The 27,007-nt window shown below is 44.0% G+C and overlaps 1 protein-coding gene across 5 annotated transcripts in view; it reads right to left on the reverse strand.

The window, feature by feature from the left end:
- The window catches only part of LOC119178092 (calcitonin gene-related peptide type 1 receptor-like), a 184,791-nt gene that overhangs the window by 119,990 nt on the left and 37,794 nt on the right, over positions 1-27,007 (reverse strand). For 4 of the 5 annotated variants that reach the window (XR_012893934.1, XM_075887535.1, XM_075887533.1 and 1 more), the window contains exon 2: positions 9,618-9,676. The exons of the other annotated variant lie outside the window; for it this stretch is intronic. The gene's annotated coding sequence lies outside the window, so the exon portion shown is untranslated. The remainder of the gene's footprint in view (positions 1-9,617; positions 9,677-27,007) is intronic. 5 annotated transcript variants of the gene reach the window in all.

A 27,007-nucleotide genomic window follows, 5' to 3' on the forward strand; every position in this document is an offset into this window, starting at 1 on the left:
CCTGATAACCTTCTACTACACTGCGGCCCCTCTATGATACTGTAAATTGTGGGTTACACAACAATCGACATGACCTAATACTCTTCATTTGCTATTTTTACATATTATTACTTTCATTTGCCATATTTTCATAATAATGCAACGACAAAGTTCTACATTTTATTGCTTTTATTGTCAACTATAGGGCACTTAAGTCGATAATTGGTCGCCTTCTTCGAACCCATCATGGAAGCTTAGAGGTTAAAGCACAGAGTCACTAAGCTCAAGGTCCAGGGTTCGATTCTCAGTCATGCTGAACACATTTTGATGAAGTCGAACTGCCGAAATGCAAGAACAGCCGAGTGGTTAGGTTTAGTGGAGCGTTGAAAACATGGTGGGATCTAAAATATTCGGGCGTAAGAAGCCTGGGTCATAGTCATGTCGTGGTTATAGCATTCATAAAACGCCATTATTTGGCTATTCCTTTAGCATAACAACACTTACGAGCGCCAAACATCGAGCATTATCGCGCGCTTCCAGTAAAACAGAAAAAAAATGACTGGCTCCAAGTGGAATAGCTCACACAACAGTATTCAAAGTGCGCCTGCATTGGATCATACATTGCGAAAGTGCAATAAATATCTGCAGTGGATGCCGCAGGCCCTTGAGGGGGGCCGCACAAAGTTATCGTTTTTTGAAGCCGTGAATGTTTCGAAAGAGTTATACGGATCCTACGGCAGCCACGTACGTTAGGACGGCATACGTATTAGGTATACGAACCAAATGCATCTTCGGTAATACCTTTGAAACAAAGCAACATCGTAAACGCTGACAGCGCGCAAATACAATATTTGGTCAAAAGCAATTTAGTGGTGTGCAGAACGTGCACAAGCATCGTTAGTTTCTTTCAATTTCTAACTGCGCCTGCATGCTTGACTTACCTCTGGCGCGAATACTACGACTGATGTCTTATAGCGGATAGCTGAAATTTGATTTCGGGGTTTCGAGTCTTCCTTTTTCTAACCACCGATGCAAATCTGCGTAAATGCACTTGCTTTTTTTTGCTTCGTCTTGATCCAAGCACAGTCTCGTGTCGTCAAGCAGAGACGGGCTCTGCATTCAGAACAGCTCGACCCGTTGAGCTGAACATTTGCATAAACACTGTAATTACGCCTCAAGTGCGCAGCCTAATTTTACCAATATCTAAGCGTATAAGTCATGAGTGCAATGACGTTATCCTTGCCTCCTATTGCTATCCGAACAATCTGAGCAGCATTTGTACAGAGGTGGTGGGCGAGCAGAAGATGCCGAGATTGTTGGCCGACACCACGAGCACCGCGCGGCAGTGAACATCTGTGCCGCTGGCTGCACTTTATTTATGGGCCCCGCTGATAGGCTTGACAGCGGGCTGATCGGATTAGGCTGCGCCCGCGCTCGCCCACACCGAGCCAGATGCAACCCTCATTTCGACACGCTCCGGTGGCTCCGCTGGAACGTGGCTCTCGGAGTGGAGCAACAAAACGCATCCAGGGCACGGCTCGGGGCCCCCGGTCAGTCGGCGAGTGGAAGGCGTCACTCGGAATAGAACATTAAATGACGCGAGCTATACACCAAGAGCCGCGGAGCGGATAAAATGGCGTCGTTGAATTTCCCGGCTGTGCCGCGGCACCAAAATCGGCGTCGTACGCTTTCAGATACACGAGATATATTCCGATGTGATATCTCTTTTGATTGCATAGCCGTGGTTACCATTTGGTTTTTTGTTTTTGTTCACATACTTCAGTGAAGGAGTAAGCTCGTTAGAAAGAAGGGAAACTGCTGCACATGCAGCGGTGGCTCTCTTTGACCACCGCTGCCAATGGTGGCCATGTTTAGGCGTGGTAAGCTTGGTCAATTGATAGTAATCGCTGAACAGCACAAGAAGAAAAAGTACGGAATTCTAGACAACGAGACACATACGTGCACTGCTACTATCCGAAGCCTCATTCCTAAGAACAAGCCAATATGCCGAAAAAGTTCACGAAAATAAAAAGAATACACAAGAGATTCAGGGAAGAGGGAGGGAGAGAAGGCGAGATGCAACCGGATGTGTAAAAACTTACGACACACTACACGTGGCCTACTCTTCAAGCAAGTCTCAGATAATGTGATTCTCTTTCGTGAATTGTGATGGCTGGTCACAACTGCGACTACTTGCCGATATGAGCGGCCTCAACGAGCTCCCTTGACCTTTCATTTTAAAATGCTCTCTAAACAAAGTCGAATCATCACCAAAGAGTGGTGAGAACCCACACCCTTTCTATGTGCCGATATAGATCTAGGACTTAAGTGCCTTTTCAAAGAAAAGTCATGCGCCTTGAGTCGAACATTTAGATAGCGTCTGTCCTAGATATACTTAATTACATGAGAGTGGGATAAATAGAGTACGCAGCATGCGAGATACAACATACAGAATTCAACTCAAGCTATACCATTTTATCTGCCTTCGGCACAACTCGCCTACTCATCACACGCCAGTATACATTATCGCTTAAGGCATAACTCATAGGTATGCCTTAACATTTAGGTTGAAACGTACGCCTCCAACGAGGTGTACTGTATCCGATTCTGGTGCCCACCGATGTTCCTGATATTGACCGGGTGCTGAATGATGCGGGGGACCTCGACAATGTGACCGTTCCTTTTCTCACTAACAGTGCTGTTCTACGATCATTTATAGGTCACGTAACAATAAGGTTATTTTCCTATCTGAAACCAACGTCTGACTACTGCTTCTGATACTGAGTCCGTATAAGTGAATGTTTGTTATGGTGACCTTAATAAACCAGGAAGTATTGTGACAAATGCTCACTTGCAGTTTGTTTCTGATTCGTTCAAGGACCCTCAGTTTTCATCTTGAGCAGATAATTTCACTATAGTTTGCTAAATATTGCTCGTTTAACATGACTAGATTGAAAAACTGGGAATATTTATTTAGCGGCGACGTAACAAAGCAGCTTCTGTAACAAAACTGTGCTTGCAGTGACAAAATATTCAGTAAGTGGCGTATACATCACTCTCAATTAGCAGAGGCAAAGTTCAATCGTTTTAAAAAAGACGAACTAAATCAGCTTACATTCGATGAAACTTATGGCTTTTTGGCTCTATTTCTACTTGTACTGAAGCAAACTTTCGAATTCATGCGAAAGTGCGTACTTGTTTTGCTGTGCTGAAACTCTGGTTTTTATAAATGCCGTTCGATCTTGCGTGTTTTCGCTATGGAACGACTGAACTGTGGCAGGCAGTAAGTAAATGGTGGTGGTAAAAAAAATAATGACAAGAGAGTGGTGCAGGACCTTTTTGGCGCCTGTCATTCACGCGACTACAAATTCGCCACGCGGAAAAGAAATTGTTCGAAACGAATTGCTAGAGTGGAAGCTCTCTCAATGCCTTGCCAGCAAATATGAACCCAGCTTTTGCCCTCCAAAGATGTCGAAAACATGCTCTTTTTTGTAGTGCCCAGTAAAATATCAAGTTGCTTTGATATGTTAGTGCAAATGCTACGTTAATTCTATATTTGAAGATAGTTGTTCCCGACCAATTTACACATAGAAACAAGTATGAATGAGTGAATATGAATTTTTCTTCAATTTGAGGCTTACTTAAGTTTGATTAGTAGCTAGTACATTTTGCTTTTTCATATGTATATGCCAAAGCATGAGCTGTATTATGCACATAAGTTTTTGTTATGCGTAGCATTTCTACGCAATATTGTTTATCTTTCATAGGAAGCGTTTTTTTTTCTAAAAGAGCCAAATGCACTTTAAATGAAACTAAAAAAAACGCACTTTTTTTTTCTACTAACACTATCATTGGGCCTGCTGAAACAACTTTTTTCCAGTATGTTCTTCTCCCTTGAATACCACAAATCTATATTGTGGCTAAAATATACAGTGCCAAATATCGTCAGTTTGGGGGAGTAAAGTTTGTATTTGGCTTATATATATTGAAACAATTCGTTTAACACGAATTAGCTCCTAAAGTAAGTGTAAAATGGTTCGAGTGCACGGTATAGCAGTATTTTGCGATAGAATCGACATCATACTTTTGCTTCAGCCGGTGCAGTGCTTCGACGCACGGGCGTAATGGCGATTACTTGACTTGAAGAGCGAGGGGTCCTTCCTGGCAAAAAGGCGCACTATTCTGAACTGCCATCGGCGTTTTCTTGTTCCTGACATCTATTAAAAGCCTTGAAAAGTGTTCCACTTAGTTTTATGCGACGCCATTTCTGACGACTTCTTATTTAGCGAAGCCCAATATTTTATTTGGTGCCTACTTTGTTTCAAATATACCGTGTTGGAGTGAACGGAGGACAAGATAGTGTTGCGCTAAAGTCGAAAAGAATCAGTAAAATGCAAAACGTAGTAAGCAAGTCAGCCTCATACTCTTTACAATCGAGTTTTTTTCATTAAACATCATGTCTTTCAGTGAACACCCACCCGCGCTAAAAACCTGTCAAATGTAAACACGATAACAAAGTAACTAAGAGACAAATGAAACATTTTGGGTGGGACAATGTTGATTGTTTTGATCATGTTTGTTGGCTTAATGCTTGTTTAAAGAATGTACCTCACGTTGATTGAAACAGTTAGAGTACTTGGCTCATTTTTGATTAAAAACTGGCTTTTTGAGCTGACATTACAATAAAGAATTGCCCCATTTTGATTATAACTCTTCTAGAAATTCAAGATAATTAGGCATGCTTTGCGTTCCACAGAAATTTGGCCAAGTTTCGGTTTTTGCATCTGGCTCTTTTAGAAAAAAAAAAAAACGCCTTATATATATGCTTCATTTATATTCTTTAATTTCTTCTTCTATATCTGTACCTTATTTTCGGTGTTTCCTAATTTTTACATTGAACCTTCAGTTACTATTTGCTGCTGAATTCGCTTATGTTTAACTTGCTTGCATGTTGCTTGCTTGTAATTTGTATGTTTGCTTGTATTGCTTTTTTTCTGCATGGCCATGCGTCTGAGGCCAAACTGTTTTAAGGTCAGGAATTTTGTCAAGCTGCTTTTTAGAAGCTTTGAATTCTTGTCCTTGCATCTTTTTGCACTTTTTAATCTGAATTGCAATATTTTGTGTTGACCTTTGTCATTGCATGAAAACATCCAATGTTTGAAACTGTAACACTGTCATTTAATGCGATTGTTGAAAAAAAAATGCTAAATAAACTGAAACTGAAAGTTAGTAACCCTAAGATGCACTTGAAGTACTATGTGACGCGAAAAAGTTTCCACGTTAAACTTGTTGGGCGTGCGAGGAAGATAGTTCGTTTCCAATCGCAAAACGTTAATAGTTAATTGCGCCCCTAGTAAGAGGACCACCGCAGCCGCCATGTTGCCATAGGCACGGCTTCACTCCTGGGCAATTAATTTCACTCCAGGAACTTTTTTTTAATTGCTTGGTTCGAGAACTGCCTAAATGACGTTTGGCTTTTTAATAGGGGGCAAAAGGGAGGAGTGAAACCTTGCGCGAGTTGGAGGCCGTTTTTATTGAAAGAATGAAATCATCGCACATGGCTTCACAGAAGAAAGCGAAAGAAAAACAGGCAAATCAAGGCCGCGCTTGTTTGGTTTGCAGAAAAACTGTCACTTTCTTGTGTTATCTTTTTTGCCAAAATAGGCAGCAAATTAGTGACTTCATTTATTAAGTTTTTGCCAAAAAGCTGTGACAAGTAAGCCTAAACTGCTCGCTCTTCTGAGTATGCCAAAGGTAGGTTTTTTTTTTCTTATGAAAGCCATTTTATTGCGACAACGTTTTTGGTATAAGCTGTTGCGTACGTCTGCGTAATAATGTTTCGCTCATTTGTTATATGTGTCTCAATACGTCACGAATGATTTACGCTCCCGAATATCTTACATAGAGGAGGCTTACCAAAGGCCCTTGTAGATGCCACTACGAAGCTGCTCTGTTTAGTCAGGAACGGCGAAAGTAAATAAAGGCCTTGATTTTGAGTACGAATAAACTTGCAAACGAGTGCTGACGTGTTAGCATTGAAGTAAATGCAGCATTTGCTGCGAAAGTTTGTTTGGAACACAGCTTTTAAATCGCCCCTGAAATACCGTATAAAGTGCAGAGAAAATGTCATCTTGATTGCGCCCCCATGACATAAAAACTTTTAATTCAGCCGTTTTTTAACTTATCCCAAATTTTCATTCAAATTTAAATTGAAGTAGGGTATAAATGAAAGCGTTCATCTTTGTTTTTGGCTACGTCATCCCGAGAGAATTCATTTAGAACATTATTTTTAAATACAAAACGGTAAAGCAAAATATTACAGTGCAGTGGTTAACAAGATGATGATCTCAAAACAAGAAAACCATTTTCGGAATAAATTTTAACTGAGCTATCCAACAGTTTCAATAAACATAAGGTGCTGCACCTAGTGAGTCTGTTTAATGGGCTATTAAAATAACACAGAAGGCTGAAAACAAATTCATGACGCTTGTCCACCGCACGTGTTCAGAAACATTTTTTTGCTTTTAATACGGGCTTTTATTGACAAAAACTTAGTTCACACGCTGGGATTTCTGAAAGAGGCAAAATTTTGAGCCGATCTTGACCCTTGCGCGGTTTTTACGTGTCAAAACTATGGTTTGATAATCAGGCATCATGGTGGCAGGGGCAGAATAACATACGCAGCATAGGTTTTACTTGACGTGCACCTAAATCTAGGAGCGCAGTGCTTATTTAGTTCTAGCGCCATTGAAATGATATGGCTGTAAAAGTGCGACGTAAGGGTGTCATCGAGCTTAACAGTGAGACACTTCACCTGCTAGACTACCACGGCGCGACTACCACGGCGTGACGTGGTTAGAAAGTTCACGAAACAGTGAGGTTAGACATATAAAGTTCGCTTTCGTAACAGTAGGGTAATGTTATTCTCGGTGTTGTAGGTAGCATAATGAACCACTTTGTATTCAGCGAGTGGATGAAAATGAAGCTGTACAGGTGCTAATGATATGCACAGACGAAAAATTTGCTCGAAGCATTAATAGGATCAAACAAGTGAGTAAAGTGTTGCTCTCAATATATTATTAGCGAAGTTGCCCCACTCACAACAAATGTGCAAGAAAAAAGCATTTTCTATTCCGGCCCCGTTTATACCGGTGTTTCCGTTGAGCGCCAAGGGAGAGGCAGCGTGAACTTCTAGCCTTCAGCACTTAGGAAGCGTCAAGGTCTAATTTGCCATCAGAGTTTGAAGGGGATAAACAAGAAAAATCATCTCGCAGGTTTATTCTTCACCATATCGCAGAAGTTCGACAGATCCCAACTGACAAAGTTTAGTCTCTTTGTCGTTAATCCAGTTAGGTCACCACAAATGATTCATCGCATTCATAAGTAAAATATCCCAGTGCGTTCCCCGACACCTCCAGTTGCCGTCTAATTTCTTACGAATTTGCACGCTAGTCAAGTAGGTGACGATATGTCTCACATACTCCCCACATTTCATCGCACTGCATTCCGGGACTAGTTTCCTTTCTCCTCCCCTGTAGTTTCTGAAGCAGGTGAGTGGAAGGTCACAAGGAAATTCAAATATCGGCATAATATAAAGAAGATAGGGGATCCAGATTACGGTAATTGCATTATACGCCTAGCCCGGTTTCTAGGAAAAGAGAAAAAAGTGATATAGATCGGTGACTTATTGAGCGAATGGCAGCTTTTGTACCAAACCCATTCTTCTTCTTTACTTCGACGACCTCCAACCCTTCAGTATAATGCATCCGCACCTCGAGGGCACCGTCAACGAAGTGAACCGGTGGTATAGATAAATTTCAACACCTGCGCGCCAAGCTAATTGTAGACCACACTAGCGGGCATGCATGAAAGTTCCATACATCACCGCAGGCGACACTTTCTTTTTGTATCACGATATTTCTAGGAAGTAATGCCTTTGACGTAGGACACAAGTATATGCGCTGTTCTCCGGAAGCAGGGCTGTGCCAACCTTGATTAGGGAGCCGAACGATGTGAAATGCACTAAGAAAGAAGCCGCGCACTTAGCCTTTCGCACTTTGGAACGGCGTGAATGGGAGGGCGTGTCGATCGAACCAGGTCATCGATGGTGCGTCATGATACAGGACTTCACGAAGTGCGCCGTACGTTAAGCCTGGAGAGACCTCTACTTATGCCGCTTAGACGTCTATGGGTATAATGAGGGCCTGGAAGGATCTTTGCAAGGCTTAGCCAAGAACAAAACCAAAGTCCCGCATGCTCTACCGCCAAGAAATAAAAAATGTCCATGAGAGCAGTTGACGTGCAGCGTGATTAATGTGCATAATCAAGAGTGCGCTTGCGCAGAAAGTGCCGGTATATCTCACAGGGAAACCTGGCTGAAGCTAAATGGCACCTTGAGTTCTCTGCGGTGGAATCAAATAGATAGCTATCTAATAACAGCTGCATGACACTCCACGTATACTATAGTCTCGGAACGTGCATCTTCGCGTCACAGTTTTCCCTCGAATAACAAGGGTCTGCAAAGAGTACGGGCATCCATCTGGTCAAAAGTTTTTTTGAGAAAGCATCGTCGGCATTTGAAAAGTGAACCTGACCTTCAAAATCACAATGTGGTTATATCCGGCCTAAATTGTTTGTTTCTACGGAGCCCTCCACTACGGCGTCTCTCATAATCATCAGTGGTTTTGGGACGTTAAGCCCCACATATCAATCAAATTGTTTGTTTCTATGTGAATAAGTATTTATAGCGAAAATAAGGGCGAAGTCAAAGTGCGATGATGTTTTTGTGCGCCAACTTAAAGTATATGTCCTCCGCATTGGTGTAGTTGTTACAGTGCTCGCGTGCGGACCCAAAGGTCAAGAGTTTGATCTCGGCCGTGGCGGCTGCATTTTAATGGCGGTGAACTGCAACAGACCCGCGTAATTTGCGGTGCGAGCGCGCGTTATAGTACACCAGATAGTCAAAATTTTCATTAACGTCCACAACGTGGTGCTTCATATTCATATCGTTTATTTGTAATGTGACCTCCCGGATAGTGTTAAGGTATGATTGAATTTACAGACCTATAGTCTGAGTATCTATAGCGTTTTTTTCCCGAAAATTTAGCACTCACGGCGTTTTATAAACGCTTTAGGTGCTCCTGTGGTATCAAGCACGGAACTGTTGCTGCATCGGCGCCCAACAGCGACATTCAGTAATATCAATTGTTGGTGTATTATGGGCCAAAACCACCATACCATTACGAGAGACGCCGTGGCGCAGGGCAAAAGTGAACGTTCATTTCCTTTCTAACTGTTCTTCCTCTTCCCTCCTTGTCCAGTATCGGGTTGACTACCGAGTTCAGGACTGGTAAAGCTGCCTGCCTTGCTTCTCGTCCCGCCTGTGGTGGTCAAGTGGCTAAGGTACTAGGCTACTGACCCGCAGGTCATGTGATTGAATCCCGGCTGCAGCAGCTGCATTTTCGATGGAGGCAAAAAATGCTGTAGGCCCGTATGCTCAGATTTGGGTGCGCGTTAAAGAACCACCGGTGGTCGAAGCTTCTGGAGCCCTCCACAATGGCGTCGGTCATAATCGTATGGGGGTTCCGCAACGCTAAACACTACATATCAATCGATAAATCAATGAACCAATGCCTTACCTCTTATCTCCCCCTCGTCTCCTCCTGGCTACGAACGGCATGATCCATGTACTGCATATCTGCATTAGGTGGGAACATGTTCACTCGCCCGTCGAATATGTTATAATTATCTAGAAAAAACAGCAATATCTAAAATTCATTTGAAAGCATTCTATTACAAGAGCGAAGACATTCGAACTATTGATGGAGACCCGAATCAGCATAAAAGTTCAGAGAACTGTTAGAGTGGGGTCACCTGCGGTAATCAAACATTGTCACAAGTTCGTCCAATGTTCTCCCTTACGGCATCACGCACTCCTGAGTACTCTCCCGTGCCGAACCGTACGTTTCAAGTTGCGTAGCTCTGCTCTGTTTGTGCAAGTCATTTCCGATAAAAATAATGAGAAATTTGGTGCAATAGGGGACACCTATTTACATGGAGCCCATCTCGCTGGCATCAACCAAATAGTAGGAACGGCTATTCGCGGAAATTTACCACAGCTCAGGCATGGCGGCGTAACTGAATAAGCTATAGTATGTTTCTGCAAATTAGATTTTTTGTATAGCATTTTATTCGGCGTTGCAAGCTCTGCGATAATAAGAGATATGGTCTGCATCGGTACCGCAATCAGTAATTTGTAAGTATGCAGCGCTTATGTCTAATAACGCATCTTTACTGCGCAGGGCAAACAGTACAAATGAGCAGAGTAAAGAAAGGAAACTCACGTGGAGCATGTATTCAAACGCAGTTTTCATTTACAAAAAAAATCAAAGCATATCCACGGAGCGAATGATGATGAGTGGGACGAAACATCCGTCCATCCATCCTTTCGTTCGTCCGTCCATCCGTCCGTCCGTCCGTCCGTCCGTCTGTCTGTCTGTCTGTCTGTCTGTCTGTCTGTCTGTCTGTCTGTCTGTCTGTCTGTCTGTCTGTCTGTCTGTCTGTCTGTCTGTCTGTCTGTCTGTCTGTCTGTCAACTTTACGAAGCCATAAACTATATAAAAACCACTAACGTCATCTAGTGTTATTATTTCCAAGCACACATACACACAACACCATTTATTGAGCATTTCGTAAACTAGAGGTGGCTACATACTGCTACTACTGCTACTATACTACTACTATCGAGGAGAAAATGACCTACACCATAAGGAGCTTCGCCCCTGAAAGATCCTCTCTTTTTATTGTGTTTACTCAATCTCTTGTTTGAACCAATCGCAGATTGTTGGTCTTCTTTTTTCTCTGCAACCTTTTACTTATAGAGCGACAAAATAAAAACAAATGTTCCTGAACTACACAACAGTGCCTCTGCTTACACGCAAAATATTTAGTATGTTGCAGCTTCTTCTAGTCAGCAATGTTTACCCAGGAAGCGAACTATTCTTCTGCTCCAATGACTCAGCCGGACGCAGTCATTGGAGTTAGCCATTACGTATTTGTAACCTCTGAAAGCCGCTGAAAGCGCGCAGTGTAGAAACAAAACCGCAGCTGTAACCAAACTGAGCCACAGTATATCGGTCATGGCAAAAGCCTCCCACTTGACTAGTATATATCTGACCGAACGCACCACTGTATACACGTAGCACAACCTTACACCCACCAATGTCAACCGATTTCCGGCCGCTCCTATTTACACGGCTGTACGGGCGATGTAACAAGCACTATTCGTGGGTGCTTTAACGAAGCTCTACGAAATCGCACCACGGAGCGAATGGAGAGGAATGAGAGGGTGACGCATTCTCATAGTTCCACTCCCCCTGACCCGCTTCGTGCCTAATTAGGGGGCGTTTCAATTTCGGCTGATAGAATGCGCTTAATGGGCTATCAGTCAGAGGCCTCCACAGAACTGCCCCCCCCCCTCGCACACCTACCTCATCTCCCCCTCGCTGTACGTCTGAGCAGCAACAACATAAAGGTCGCACACGGTGCGTGGAGGGGGTGGGGGGAGCATATAGTGGAGTATATCGCCAATGGCTGAATAAGCAGCCAGGAATTCCGAAAACACCAAGGGAGCAATGCTGGCGCCGTGTAAGGTATGCATACATTGTTGCAAGTATTTGCTAAATGAGGTGTGCTATAGCCGCTGCATGAAACACCATTAGCAGCAGCCAAAGGGCTGTTAGAAAGCGAATTGTCTGGGTATTTGGTGCAGAAGACTGAGGCGCAAAAAAACATAACTTTAAGCGTAACGTGAAAAAATAACGTTATGTTTTTGCGCCTCAGTCTTCTGCACCAAGTATGCACCAACTAGCCCAAAAATAAGTCCTTTTGTCTGGGCCGCAGCTGTTAATAGGTGGAATGCATTGTCTTTGTCTTTTTTGCCTTGCAGGAAACGAGGTGCTGAACTATTCGAAAGTAACAATGAATGCTTATCGGAAATAAAGCGGGGAAGTTCGTCGCCTGTACATCAGTTCTTAAAACAAGCTCACAAGCTCACACTGCGCGGCTACCACTCGCTTTTATCTCCTTCAGTCAATAAGCAAGACGTTAAAAAGATAGAGAGCAAGAAAATTGAATGCATGACGACAGATTCCATAAAAGACCGATTCGATTCGTGCACTGCATAGGCCTAACAGCGCATATATAACACGAATACATCAAGTACTATGTTTTAAGAGCACGTCTCTGTCTCCTCAGTTGACGAAAAAGAAAAGATGTGCCGTTCAAATATAAGGTCTCTTTTGTCATTTTAATCTGACACAACTTATGGGTAATTTTTGGAGGTGATAAGACGTCGCATTTTGATAGTATTGATATTGATCTTCGGAGTTTAGATTGCCGGTCTAGCCGATTCTATAAATACAGAGTGCTTGTACCCGTGATCCTTCGATGGTGATCCAGGCGAATACTATGCTTGAGACCAGTCACGTCTCGGTAGCTCCTGAGCATTTTATTAGTTTAAAAAGTGAAAAGGTGTGGCAATGACCGACAGTCAAGTGTGGTTCGGACAGCGTGCTTGAGAATTCTGCAATATAGGATAGAATAATTTCATCCCAGTTGAGCATCAGTCAGGCATTTCTGTCAGTTTTACAAATTGTGAGACGTCGTTAGTATTTAGAAAGGTGAAATAACAAACTGATTCATGGCTTTGCGTGCTCAAATCAGGATAGTGCCGTCGAAGCAAACTGTATGTTAATTTGTCCACCAATGGTTCCATAGCATGAACCAAGAGCAGTGCACATACGGTACTGTACGAACAACTTTAAGGATCCAAAGACGTGCCACCCCTTAGGGCGACACCGCATGCCGCTCCCACGGGGGGGCAGTTAGACCAAGCCTAACCCCCACATCGCAGGCTCGTGAATTTGACATTGACATTGATCTACAGAATTACTGAAATCTAGCCAATTCTGAAATATATATAGTACTTGTTGCATGGTCACTCGATGAGGGTCCTCACGAAAACTATGCTTGAGACTAGTCTCGTCAAGAAGCAGTGCACATGCTTCTTTTTTTTCATCTTCTTGTTCGTATTCTTATTATTTTATTCCCCCTATATCAACTTGCGGCCACTGTGGCTGAAAATTGAACTCCGGTGTGTGAGCTTAGCAAGGCAACGCTTTATTCTCTGAGCTACAAGCATAACAACAGAAAACTTTGTAAAAATGCACTTTTGTTTTGTTGATTTCATGCCCTTCAAAATTAAGTGGTACCCTATCTATCCTGGCGGTGACATTAAAGAACTCCTAGGCCTCGAATAATTGAATCTTTTCAGTGATAGTTTCTAGTCTATATTCTTTTCGTCAATTACATTTTTTTTTTTGCTTTTCTATGGGACATTTTCTTGTAGAAGCAGGTATACTGCTCGCTCGCAGCTTTCAATTACGCCATAATGTCACAGTTTTCTTTTTCTTCTAGTTTTCCGCGTGCTGCCTAATGGAAAAGTGAAATTTTGGATTATGAAAGCGAGACTGTTTGTCTCTCTGATTGCGTCCGCGAGTCATTATGTGATACCGTGTGTGCGCCGCGTACAATCTTCCACCATTTGCACGAGGCGTGCCAACGGGTCAGTGTTGTTGTTTTTTTTTTTTGCTCGTTTGATCCGAGTCTTGTGCCTCAAACCACCTCCACAGCTCCCAACCGTCAGCCGCATGGCAAGTGCAACGAGGGTAACAAAACAGAGACTGCGATTTTTCCCTTTGGCGCAATCATTAGGCTTGCCGGAAAGAAAAAAACAAGAAAAGAAAACACGAGAAGGAAATGACCGGTGCTTCATTTCACCTGAGGGCATCGCTGCAACGTGGGCCAAAGTGTGTACATCAAACACGTCGGCGTAGCGAGATGCTACACATAAGGAAGCAATAAGCCGCCACTTGGGAGCTTGCAAATTGAGGCCCGCCCCGTATGGCGTTTCCTCAATCATAACGCAAGTTCTTGCAGTTTCTCTCTCTCTCACTATATATATATATATATATATATATATATATATATATATATATATATATATATATATATATATATATATATATATATATATTTATATAAACAACGCCGTATTTTTGTAACTGCAAGTATACCTTCCCTTGTGTGCCGTAAGCAGACAAGACGTCGGTGCCTTGCCGTCAGAGTAGCCTGGCAGCTGTTTGACTTTGCCTACCAGCCATCGCACCTTCAGGCCGGTATATAAAATAAAAAAGAGCTGAGCACTCGCGATTTTTTGCATGTAAACGAAAAGAAACATCAGTGGTAAAAAACGCCGGCTTCATTAAAGACTTCATTAATAATTGAGGTGACAGCTGGCATTCCGGTGACACAGAATGCAAGCTAAGATGGCCTCAGTGGATGTCTCTCTCGCCCGCGAGTCGTCTTAGACCGTGAGAGTTTCTTAAAGAGGCCCTGATACAATTTTTTAAGTAACTATGAAATTAATTCACTGAAAAGTATATTTTCTCACAAATTCAACGCCGCAAAAAATTTAAGAATCCGTCCAGTACAAGCGGAGTTACAAAGATGTGTCACATGCTGCAATCGCATTCTCTCTTCTCTCGTCCCGACGACAGCGGGGGAAGCTAAGCAACGAGGGGTCGGAAAGGCAAACAGAAAACGTCATGCACGCCTCGTAACCTTGAGCACGTTTTCTTTTTTTTTGAATACGCGGCTTTTTCAGTGCAATGGCGTGTGCACGAGCGTACAAGTGATGGCCTCTCGCGACGATCTCTGTGGCTGTGTTCCAATTCTCAGACAGCGCGACAGTCTACTCAGACAGCTTAGAAGACTGCATCGAGCCCATGCTGTCCGAGAAGCGGAACACGTCTGAACGGCTTTTAGGTGACAAGGTGCCACTTCGCGTCGAGAAGAAAAAGCCATAATAAACAAACGTAACAGTTGCATTTTCTGGCTTATTTCGTATAGAAATCTCAAAAATACTGAAAGTTACTTACATTGAGCTACTGGAGAAGCGTTTGCTTGTGTGCAGACGACCATTTCGGCGAGATCCGATGTATCTGAGTGATTCGATTAGCCGCCATCTTGTTCAGACAGCAAAGTAGCCTGAAACGTATTTGTCTACGATGCGGTCTTCTCGAAGCTGTCTATTTTGACGGCTACGTGAAAATTGGAATGGGACTTAAGATGGCCGCCGTTCATTTAGCTGTTTGTTTAGCCGTCTAAGGAGAGTATTGAAACACACGCTCTGACAACCGAGCGTGCTATGTTCGAATCAGCCAATGGCTGATAGATGCGCAATCTACGTGTGACGTTTAAGCGTGTTCCGTCATTTGTCGAGGAAAGAGAAAGCAATGTTCAGCTGACTTTGATAATTTATTGTGAATTCCAGGCCGCGCGCTGTGCTTTAACATTTGGCTCGTGTGTTCTCCAGAGCCTCTACTAGAGATCGGCAGCCTTTTCTGACCATTCTCAAAATGTGTAGAGGGTGGTCAAGCTGCACGACGCATTCAATTCCGCCACACGCTGCTTCACATCTCCAAAACTTTCGGGCCTCCTTCGAGTGCTTGTTTTTTTTCGTATACAAAATACCAGGACAGCATTCAGGCGGGGTCGTCATACATTATGAAATTCGCACGTTGCCGAAACCAGCTAGCCAAACGGAAGATTTTGACAGCAGCATTTTGCCGGATAAACGAGCTTGCTCAAATGGTCTTTGCCAACGCGCGGATGCCATATAGATTACGCTTATGTGAAGACGCTTTTACCACCTGCTCAGGCTTAGCTTTTAGATGCGGAAGCATCTTATACTCGCGCCTTGTAGTGCGCCGTCCGCGCCGTCCGCACCGCTTCTCGAACATTCGACAGCTGACGCGCGCGCATGCGCCGTCGCCCACCATCTGTGCCGCGCGCGCTTCTCCTTCGAGAACATTCGACAGCTGACAGCGCATGCGCCGTCGCGCCGTCGCCATCTGTGCCGCGCGCGCGCTTCTCCTTCGAGAACATTCAACAGCTGACAGTGCATGCGCCGTCGCGCTGTATATATACTCAAGGCCGGCGCTCGCTCGCTCAGTTGCCGCTCGTCAATTGGTTTGTACGGCGCGTCGACGTCCAAGGTCGCGGTTAAATGAATTCCAACGAATCCACAAACACAATGATCGACGTCCCTTCGACCAGCGCCGTCCTTTCGCATACGTGTGTACGTGTTCACTCATTTAACACCCCCTCCTACAACCACGTTAACCAATTTAGCCATCGACCCAAGTAAGTCGCAATTTAACACCCCATTTCACAACCACGTTAACCAATTTAGCCATCGACCCAAGTAAGTCGCACTTTAACACCCCGTTAACCAATTATATGCTCCGCATCCTCCTCAGTGTTCCCCCGAGGGAAGCTGCGGGCAATTTTTTTATTGAGGCAAGATTATCTAATGGGCTGTTCATCACGGCCTCCGAATATTGCACGCGACTGAGAGTGGACTTTTAAATGATCAACAACGGGGTCTAGAAGGATAAGACACGTCATGTCCTAGCCGAACGCCGTGGGAGAATTACGTGAGGGGTGATTCACCTTATATGTTGCTGAATGTTAGGCCATACGACATACTCATCCCAAATCGGTTGTAGTGCTCGGGATGAAATATTATATTGTTAGAGCGGCGGGCAAAGAAATCTTTTTTTTTTCTGATTCAGAGCTGCCACTGTTGACCCATGATAATAATAAACGTCTTCTCTTTCTCTTCTTTCTATTAACTTTGGATGCAGACAGACGGGTGTAATTTTGTACAACGATGCTTTATATGGCTGAAAGGGGAGGAAGTGCGGCCGTGAGAAAGGGTGAGGAAGGGCACAAGAACTGTGGAGAAGCATTGCTAGCATACGATAATTAGGAAGGCCTCCTCCTCACTTGCTTTTGTTCTAGATACGAAGCAGCTCTTTAACTCATATGTGTAATGCCGTACGTACATGTGTCCGTACGAACGCGCCGCAATGCATTCCCCTCACCGCAACTGTTGGAGCGGTGCCAAGTAGGTCACACCACACCTGCACGTTGCACGTTACCCCTCGCAGGTGCACGCTGACGTCACTCCCTCCCTCACTCGCAGCACGCTCGCCGCAGTGCCCGCAGGTGCTGGCTCCTCCGCCCACTCGCAACAAACATCTATCTCTCTTCACGCTCTCCCCCGCTCGCAACGCTCAACCACACATCGAGTAGAAACACTCTTTCTGCGCGTTTATTTGCGATGAAACTTACACTAAACCCAACTCGACTTCCACGTATTTGCTTTCCCAACAAACGTCTGTTCGAGTAAGCGCTACACCAAGTTTCACTTCAAACCGTACTTCCACCACCCGCGTTGACGCCCGTTTTAACCGGGTCAACTCTGTGCGCACCAGTGCTGCTTCGCATCCCATTAGGCTTCCTTTCAGGGAGGTGGTCCATAATTTTCCTCTTCAGATTCTGTCATCTTATAGAGCCATAAGGAGGAAACACGCCGCTTGGGATCAATAGCTCCACATAAAAATCTTTTGGTAAAGTAAGAAACTGAACTTGGATAACCTTAATGTCGACATATTAAACAATCATTGGTTTTAAATACAAAAGAAAACCAAAAACAAGTGTCCTCCGTAAGTTTGGCGTCAAATTTTTTATGCACGATGTTCCGAATTTCAATATTTATTTTTCTTAGATGTCAACAATAGCTGAATAAGATTGCCTGAAAGGTGGTTCGTTAAGATTATGGCCTCATTAGGAGACATATTACTTGATTTTCATTGAAAAAATTAAGCGGTTAGACAGGAAGGTTAGCTCATTGAATGATAAGAACTGCCTGTGACCTAGTGCAGGCTTTCCAAATCTCTGATGTCATGGCCATTGGTTCGGGACTTTCAATGGGGGGTCGGAAGCTTCATTATCTTCTCGCCTGTTTTCTGGGCTGCTAAGTGTTTTCCCGCAGAAAGAATACAGTGGATATTCTGAAGTATTGATATATGAATTGGAAAATGTTAGACTAATAGTATTTCTGTTTGGTATCCCATCAAGCCGACGTAATCAAACGCATATTTGGAATATTGCATCCCTATTTGCACTGATAGAGAAAGCAAACGCTACAACTGAATACGCTTCGACAGATCCTAGCTCGTAATAAACACCGGTACCTCACACTTGAACATCACTCGTTAATCATCTGTACAGAGCACTTCGTCAGAACTTTTTGAGTTATTTATTTATTTATTTATTTATTTATTTATTGCAGCAGCGAACACTGCAAGCGACATTCTTCGAAATAACTTTGTATATTGACAAATCCGTGCCACTGAAACATCCCTGCCATTGTGTCCCAGTGCCCAATAATGACCACCCGAGCAAGCGAGTGGGCTTGACTATTCATTCTGCACCCCACAAGCAAGTTCTTCACCAAAGCTGCCGGACCCCTTCTAGCTCTACCTAAAATGTTGTGCCAAGGCTCTTCTAGCATAGCATCTATGCCTTATATTCGTGTAAAATCAAAAAGAGAGAGTACATGAAGGCTATTAAAAACTACACCAGCCCCTACTTTAAGCGACAAATGCAGACTTACAATCCAGCGCGAGATATTTCTGAATAAGACTATGGCCAATGTAGCACACACACCACGTGTACTTGACAAAAAAAACTGGAACCAGAGAAGTGATTGCAAACGCTTCACTTCGATGCCCACATAGTCAAGAATCATGCAAAGCAGATTTGGGTTTGCTCAGCTTTCTCGCCAGGAAGAACACACATCCAACACCTTCCCCGCGATGAAATAAGCTTATGCCTTGTTCTACAACGTCATCATGAAGCACAAAAAGCACTTGCGACCTATGCTGGTATAACGGGCCTGTTTCGAGTGGTGTAGAAGAGGTAGAATATATCACGCGAGAGCGACTCTGTTGAACCTCTACTGAAAAGAGATTAACATCAAATCAATTTAGTATATAATGATTATGCTGTACAACTAACAATCCCTTCTCCACCTATTCTCAAACTACGGCCGAGAGCCGTATTCTTGTTTGAAATAAAATTTGAATGCATGTCTTTGCAATAAATCTACCGAAGATACTTTGAGTTTTCCGCAGTACACGGGCCCACTCATTTACACTCTGCGGAAGTGAGACTCGGGAAAACGAATGGCATTTACGATTGTAGGCCAATCGTGAGCATTTGGCTATGGGCTTTGATGTACATAGTAAGAGCTCAGGCCTCCGTGTCTTCACCGCAATGGCCGAGTATCCAGCAAATGCCGTCGCGTTATTTAATTTGTAGCTTTCTGGACAACGGCTTGTTGTTTGAATCCGAGATTATTAATTAATTCCTCGTCGCTGCCTTTGCTGCCGGGTTGGAAGAAGTCCTGCAATGGCTGAGGTGCCACCAGAGAGGCGTTTATATTGGCACCAAGCTTATTTTTTTCCGGCTCCACAGTCACTCAATGGTATTATTGTAATGCTTATGAGTCTCCGGGAGTTAATAATGCAGAACATAATAAAGAGACGCCACATTCATTGGTGGTCGACAGACATATTGGGCAAGCCAGCAGGGCAAGTGTCTTGATGTAACGGACAAGCTATTTACAGACTTTTGAAAAAGTGGAAACAGCATACTAAGGATGAACCAGCTGAAGTTACCCAACTCAACCCGCGCCACAAGACTGCTTCACCAACCACGGCACCTCTAAACGTAATAAACCTATGTACATCCGTTTGAATTTGAATGAATGAATGAATGAATGAAATAATAAATGAATGAATGAATGAACTTTATTTTATGTCCGGCAGTTCCCTCCGGGCGAGGTGGGAGAAGAGGGGATTAACCCCTGTGCCTTCCCACCCTCCGTCGATTATGGTGGCGGTGCTCCAGGTGACCGCTCGAAGTCTTTGGTGCCGGGCGGCATCTTCGGCTTGCCGGACGGTCCAAAGCTGGTCGGCCATGTCGTCACTGGTTAGTGCCGCCTCCCAGCGGCAGCGAAGTTGACGTTGCCACTCGAAATTGACTTTTTTTTTGTAAATGCGAAGCATTTCTTTGCGTACTGAAAGTATATTTGGCATCTATCTATCTATCTATCTATCTATCTATCTATCTATCTATCTATCTATCTATCTATCTATCTATCTATCTATCTATCTATCTATCTATCTATCTATCTATCTATCTATCTATCTATCTATCTATCTATCTATCTATCTATCTATCTATCTATCTATCTATCTATCTATCTATCTATCTATCTATCTATCTATCTATCTATCTATCTATCTATCTATCTATCTATCTATCGAGCCGGTTAAGTATGGGTGCTCCCGTGATCACCTCCTTAACTTAAAGTGAATGAAGACTGGTATGGGAGGGTAAGATGGTTTGACAAATATGACGCACTGGTCAAGACATGGACCGTGTCACAATGTCGTCGCGTAAGTCGTTACTGTTCCCACCAAACAGTAGCACATCACCACTGGTGGGTATGTGCTTCTGGTATGAGGATATGTGCCACAGGTGATTGACAGTTAGTATCTACCCAGGAATGGCGAAAACACACACGGTTACTCTTAACGCGTAAGCGCTAAGAAAAAGTTGACAATTGCAGCGTCTTCCCGAGTAAAGCAAAGAATAAATGTCGAGGTCCCAGCAGGAATCAAACCTCAGCGTTTTGCGTGGGAATCAAGTATTCTACTACAGAGCCACACCGGGGCTCGGAAATGCTTTTCAAATAGACCGTAATGTTCGTGAAACGTCAATTGTTGCAGTGCAGCCTATGCAGTTTCATAAGCGTTAGTTATGTAGTCCTATAATACAGCCGTCATATCGAGTCAACATGAATTTAGTTAGGTGCCATCCCCTGAATTTGACTGAGGTAGCAGTGCCCAGGGCTACCATCCTCGCGAGCACAGTGCATCATATCAGCTTATCGCTTTTGGTGTTCCTGTTCGCATCGTTGCACAAGTGCAAACAACTAACTGGCTTGGACCTATATATAAACATCTTTATATAAACATCGGCAACTGTTCAACATTCGTAGGTGCGTGCAACATTTCTAAATATATTTAGTGTTATTTCATAACGTGACTTTTGATAAAAAAATTGAAACGGTCACCTATTCCCTCCGCATGTTTCGGATAACATTTATTCTTAATGTAAGTGAGATGGGCCGAGTTTTCTTTTTGTTTTTGTGCACTCTCTTTTTTTATATACTATAGGTTTCTGCAATCTGTAGGCGTATAGTTCCAACTGTTATGCCTACAATTACGTTTAAGTAAAGATTGATCCGCTTAAACTGCAGGACTTATTTCGCAAAATGTTATGCATAAGGGATATACTTCATTACTCGTCAGCACGAGTGCGCCAATATACCCTTACCCATGTCATTAAAAATTAACTTACATACACGGCGTTTGCTGCCACTATACGCATGCTGGGAACGAATATCCTGCCATAAGTGCGCATTAAACCAGAGGGAGCAGAGATTAGGTACACGACATGAAACTATCAGAGAACTTGCTCGCTTCATGGTGGTCTCTCGTTGTGGTTGTTTCTATCTAAATCTTTAGCCATATTACTTGTACGCCGTGCGAACTATTCTCAAACCATTTCAGTGTGTTCAGGAAGAAGTGGAACGTAAATATTGTTCATTATTGCACATACACGTGAACTTCTGTGTCGGCAACGGCGTGAATATGGATATGAAAACATTTATGCAATCTTCTTCCGCGTTACAACCGCACAACGCTGTCTGCGCCAGTCTTCACTGTCCGGCCATGATCGAGCTCTCGTGGTGTAACGATAGAGAAAAAACAAACAGAACGTTTGTTCCTATATTTTTTCTGCGATCTTTCAGCGTATTTGCTGTCCGTATAAGAAAAGTGGGCTACATTCACCGCGTATATATGTTGTGTCGGCCTTACCAAGGTTTCGACCACGTCACCAGGCTTAAATTGAATTCGTAACGTGAGTTAGAGAAACGTTCTCAATGACGAGGCTGCGTTATTAAGACTGTGTCGAGTGTGAAGTTGAAACACCATTGAGGGTGATGTTAAGTCGCGTATTTATGGTGCACGTGCGTCACATACACGCGCGCGCAACGCACACACACACACACGAACAAAGTAAATAAATAAAAGGTCTTGACAATAATTGGAGGAAAGAATATAGTAATTCAAAATTCCCACAGCGAGTTTACAACAAGATGCTGTAGAAATTGTAAGCGATATTTGCGCACAAGGGCATGGCAGCTCTTGAGCGGTCGCTTTTGAAGGGAGCACGTTCGCCTTGCATGCATGGGCTGTTGAAAACCGGAAGGATCGGCGGCTTAATGGCCATTGAAAAATGACGAAACATCGCCTTTCAGTATCGTGTCATGGGAATTCTAGTAAAGAAATTTGCATATCATTACACTCAATCACTGAAGTGCACCGCGGCATATCAAAGGGGGAAACCTTGTTGAGATTGCGCATCGTGAGCACGGCTCCGACTTTACATGATGTGCACTAAGGACTCTAAGGGCGGATACGCTTACGCACAATATGCGCCGGTATGCTATTCACGGACATTATGCTCTTGTACGCATACAAAACTATTTTTTTTGCCTCTTTGGGGGGATGCATTAAAAATTGGGCCCGAATGATAAGCAGCTCTTCACCTTCACTCTTATATATGAATGCGGCACAACGTTTATAATCCAGCGAACGCACTAAGAAAGCGCGTCATCAGTAAGAAAAAAAATTAAGCTCGCTGATGAAAGTATTATCTGTTACGAAACGAAAGTTTTCGTGCATATTTTTGAGTTATCTGGAAAGCAAGTGGCTCAGTGTCCGTTGCCGCATTTTATGCTTAATGTCATTCGAGATCTAAACAGTCGGCTGGCTTGGCGTCTACGATGCTAAGCTGCTAGTTTTCATGGCTTCCGGTGACAGAGAGCATACTCTGATCAGGGTCCAGAGTGAAAAAAAAGAAAAAAAGAAACAGACACTCGCGTGTGTTGACTTAGGTGCGCTTACGTAAGCGGACAAAACTAATTTGAAACCCACCACTGCGGCTTGATTCGTGATCACACCTTAATTAGTTATGAAACACAAAAGCCGAGAATCCAACATTACCCGAAAGGCGCTGTAAATTGTCATCCAAATGGCAGGCGTTTGCGCAAGTCCTTTCCGTGCGAAGCAATTCCGAGCCGGAGCTTTGCGGTGGCGATCGCCGCCGTCTTCCATGGCTTCGGAGGAAGCCGAATTACCGCTGGACGATGAGAGAACAAGAACTTGATGCAGGCATGTACAGCAAACGGGGTCCTTAGTGGGTCCGACAGCAGCAGGGCCGGTGTCAAGCCGGCAAGCTTCTTGTACCCAAAAAGACCTCGTTCGCTCCCCTAACCACTCCTTTCATTCCTTCCCTGCCTGGCCCGCGGTCATTCACACTCGCCAAGACCGGACACGCGGTTTCGTGGAAGAAGTAGGGTGGAAGGGTGGAGTGCAGTTTCCTTACGTGCTCCGGCCCAGGAATGTCCACGTGGAGAGGAGGGGGGGGGGGTCACACAGAGCACTATCTTACATGCGCTAATCCTAAATTGCTTTATGCGTGACATTTCGTCTAACCTCTCATGGAACTCTTTTACTATTCAGCGCACATTCCAACTTCTATGGGTTGTTTTTTTGCCAGCGAGTGGTGCGATGCGTCAGAGGTCTGGCCAGAACGCTTTATTTCTCCAAAATATAAATGAGTATACATTCTAAACGCTGGTATCGCCTGCACGCTCAATTTTAGTTTTAGTAGTAGGTGCAAGGTTAGGAGTGGGAGTGCATCCAGCTGCAACTTCTTCGGCCGAATCTTAAGGATTTTACGCATGACTGAAAATTCCATAATGAAAATGTAGTAGATGCGAAAATGTAATCGCTGCACACGGGTGATGGAACATGCATGTTATGCTGAGTGGTCGTCTAGTTAGACTAGTCTTTACTGGGACTCTCTGAAGAAAGTACATTCGGGAAAAGCAGTAATATGGCGCTTGCGCGAAAAGCGAAAACTTTAAGTATACCATTCGAATAGGTTCTTCTCAAAATTTAACTAACTTTTTTGTAAGCGCAACATACACTGTAATAATTGGAAAACATTACAACTAGAAAGGTATCAAAACCACATCGAGATAAAATATCAAAATATTAAAAACATTTAGGACCAGCATATGCGAATAACAGTGCAGATATGGCGCAATAAAAATGTGTAGTAAGTAATGATATTATCAGAAATAACTTCCCGATTCCCCACTGCGGAGGCAGCATTGTGACTGTAGCGAAATGCGAAAACACCCATCTGCCTATATATAAAAAAAGATCATGAACCCCAGATGGCCGAAATTAATGAAGAGTTCCTTACTACGGCGTGTCTCATAATCGTATCATTGTTCTCGAACATGGAGCAGTTGTGAAACAATGCAAAAACATGGTTGATCCCTCTTTTTCGGAATCGGTATAACACGAAAGTGAAACATGTTCTCGAAGAAATGCATAGTTCACTATTAATTGTGCACTGTTTAGCCACAATGGCGAAGGAATGAATGCTGCAGTACTTAATTGCACGTTCACCGAATATCGGCAAGCAGCTCGAAGCTTGCAGCGTACACCTCAAGTAGGAAACGCGCATGAAATAAGTATACACAGGGCAAGCACGTACAAACAACTGCCACCATTTTCATTTTGTTTGTGAGCCGCGTGCTTCTTTGGTAAACGCGGCCACGGCTGCGAGGGAATTGACGTCGTGCTCTCTTTATCTATTGTAACGTCAAAGCAAACTTGCTATGGAAGCACAAGAGATTCAAGGCAGCCGAATCCCGTGGTAAGCAGAATCGCGCGAGTGTACTACCACGCTGGAAAACATAGAGACGCACTTAGACCTCGCCATATGGAGGTGCGCGAGCACCGCGACGTGCGGGGTGCCGGGCACGACGACCTTAGAGCGCGCGTGCCCAACCTACATTCATCGTGCCGTCTCGCTACTGATTACTGAAACGCGCCAAGTTTCCGCACTCTGAAGACCTCCAGTGGTACGCGGTGTATATGCAGGGTGTCCCACGTAACTTTAGCCAGAGTTTAAAAATATGCCGGAACTTGTAATTACGACGCAACCAAATGCATGTTGCTCACCCTCGCCTGGAGTTAGTGAGACTATTTTTGTGTTCTCAAATATTGTTTATTAGATATGTTTAGTTAACCAACTTTGGAAGAAACGAATATAGATAAAAAATTCAATAAGAAAGTTGTAGATCGGTTTGGAAAACGTCCGATTAGACAGTTTTAAAGTTTATATCTGTTAGGTATTAGTGTTTTTTTTGCTAATTACAAATGCCCGCGAAATGCGAAAAATACCACGTGATAAAGCCGCTCGTGCGCCAGTGCGCACAATGATTCTAGTGCTCGCAAACGTTCCTCGTACGAACGACCATTTGCCCCGTTTTGCTGTCTCGGCAAAGCCGGAACGATAATGGTGGTGTGAAGAGGTTTACGATGAACACGTTTTGCTATCGGCCACAAAAGCAATAACCACTGTGACTGATTACCGCTGTCGTGAACTGGTGCGAGGGAAGCGTGTAGAACACCTTTCTTTGTTGGTATACTGTCGCTTTCTTTATGGAGCACTATGAGGGCAGTTGATCCACTGTAGGTTTCTTCCGGGATGTTCGTATATACTTCGTCGACACCCTGATTCCTCAGTGCCTGCGCGACTGCTGATAACTCTACTTGTTTAAATCCTTTCTTGTAATCTATGAAGACTATGTATAGTTGTTGGGTGTATTTGGAGCTATATATTCTTACGGTAGGATATCTTTATTTTACAGGTCGAGGTGACAGATGGACGCGGAAGGCTTAGCACAGCTAGATTCTAATTGCATTTTCTCCTACCCTTCTACACTTCGTTGAAAGTACGGTACCAGTTCCCCCAGTGCAGACGATGCCCACCGGGCGAGTCAGTCAGTATCGCGAGCGGGATGTGGCTTCAAACGGGGACATGCACAACCTCCGCTTTTATGGAGCGATGGCCGGTAGATGTGAAGCCATAATGCGATGTGCGTAACGTCGCTAAAGTTAGACAAAACGACAAAGGGACCCGTGTAAGGGCCAGAAACTTTTGGTAGAAACCTCGCTTGCGGTATGGAAGCCGCAATCACACCACATCTTTTTTGATGTAAGAGAAATATCATAGTCGCTTATCGCAGCAAGCCTTCTAACGGTCTTTGGATGCAATAGTCCGGAAACGCGCAATGCGCCTAGCTTCCTCTGCGCCAAAGAGTGACTCAGCAAGAGAAGGCTTTTTTTTTTTTTCAAAAACGGGATAAATCTGTCAAGAGTTGTGCGTGGCCAACGGATGTAGAGCAGGTAGAACGGGCTAAAACCGGTAGTATCGTGGAGTGCAGTATTGTAGGCGTATGTCGTAAAAGGTAAAATTGCGTCTCATTTTTTGTTCTTAGAGTCAACGTACATAGCAAGCATAGAAATGAGTGTCCTGCTGACGCACTCAGTGGGCCCGTTAGTGTGTGAATAGTACAAAGCGGCGTGTCAAAACTGATAATCAGACGTGCGATGCAGCTTCTTCACGACATCGGCTACACACGGTCGGCCACAATGAGTGATAATGCCGCGAGCGGGCCCATGCCGGAGGATAATGTCGGAAACGTGGTCAGTCGTAGCGGCGGCAAGCGCGGCGGTTTTAGCATAACGAGTGAGGTGATTGACGCATATTGCAATCCAGCGGTTTCCAGTGATAGACCGCGGAAAAGGGCCCATTAAGTCGATACCAACGACATCGAAAGGAACGTGGAGGTGGTATGGGATGGAGAAGTCCTGGTGGTGCACTAATTGGACGTTTGTATCATTAGCATTGCTCACAGCTCGGGATGTACTTAGCTGTAGCTTGACGCATTATCGGCCAATACAAACGTTACAATTTACGGTCGTAGGTCCAGGCAAATCCCATATGGCCGTATGTTGGGTCGCCATGCATAGCTTGCAGCACAGTGAATCGTA

This window comes from Rhipicephalus microplus, chromosome 1, assembly GCF_043290135.1.
Source record: "Rhipicephalus microplus isolate Deutch F79 chromosome 1, USDA_Rmic, whole genome shotgun sequence".
NCBI lineage: Eukaryota > Metazoa > Arthropoda > Arachnida > Ixodida > Ixodidae > Rhipicephalus > Rhipicephalus microplus.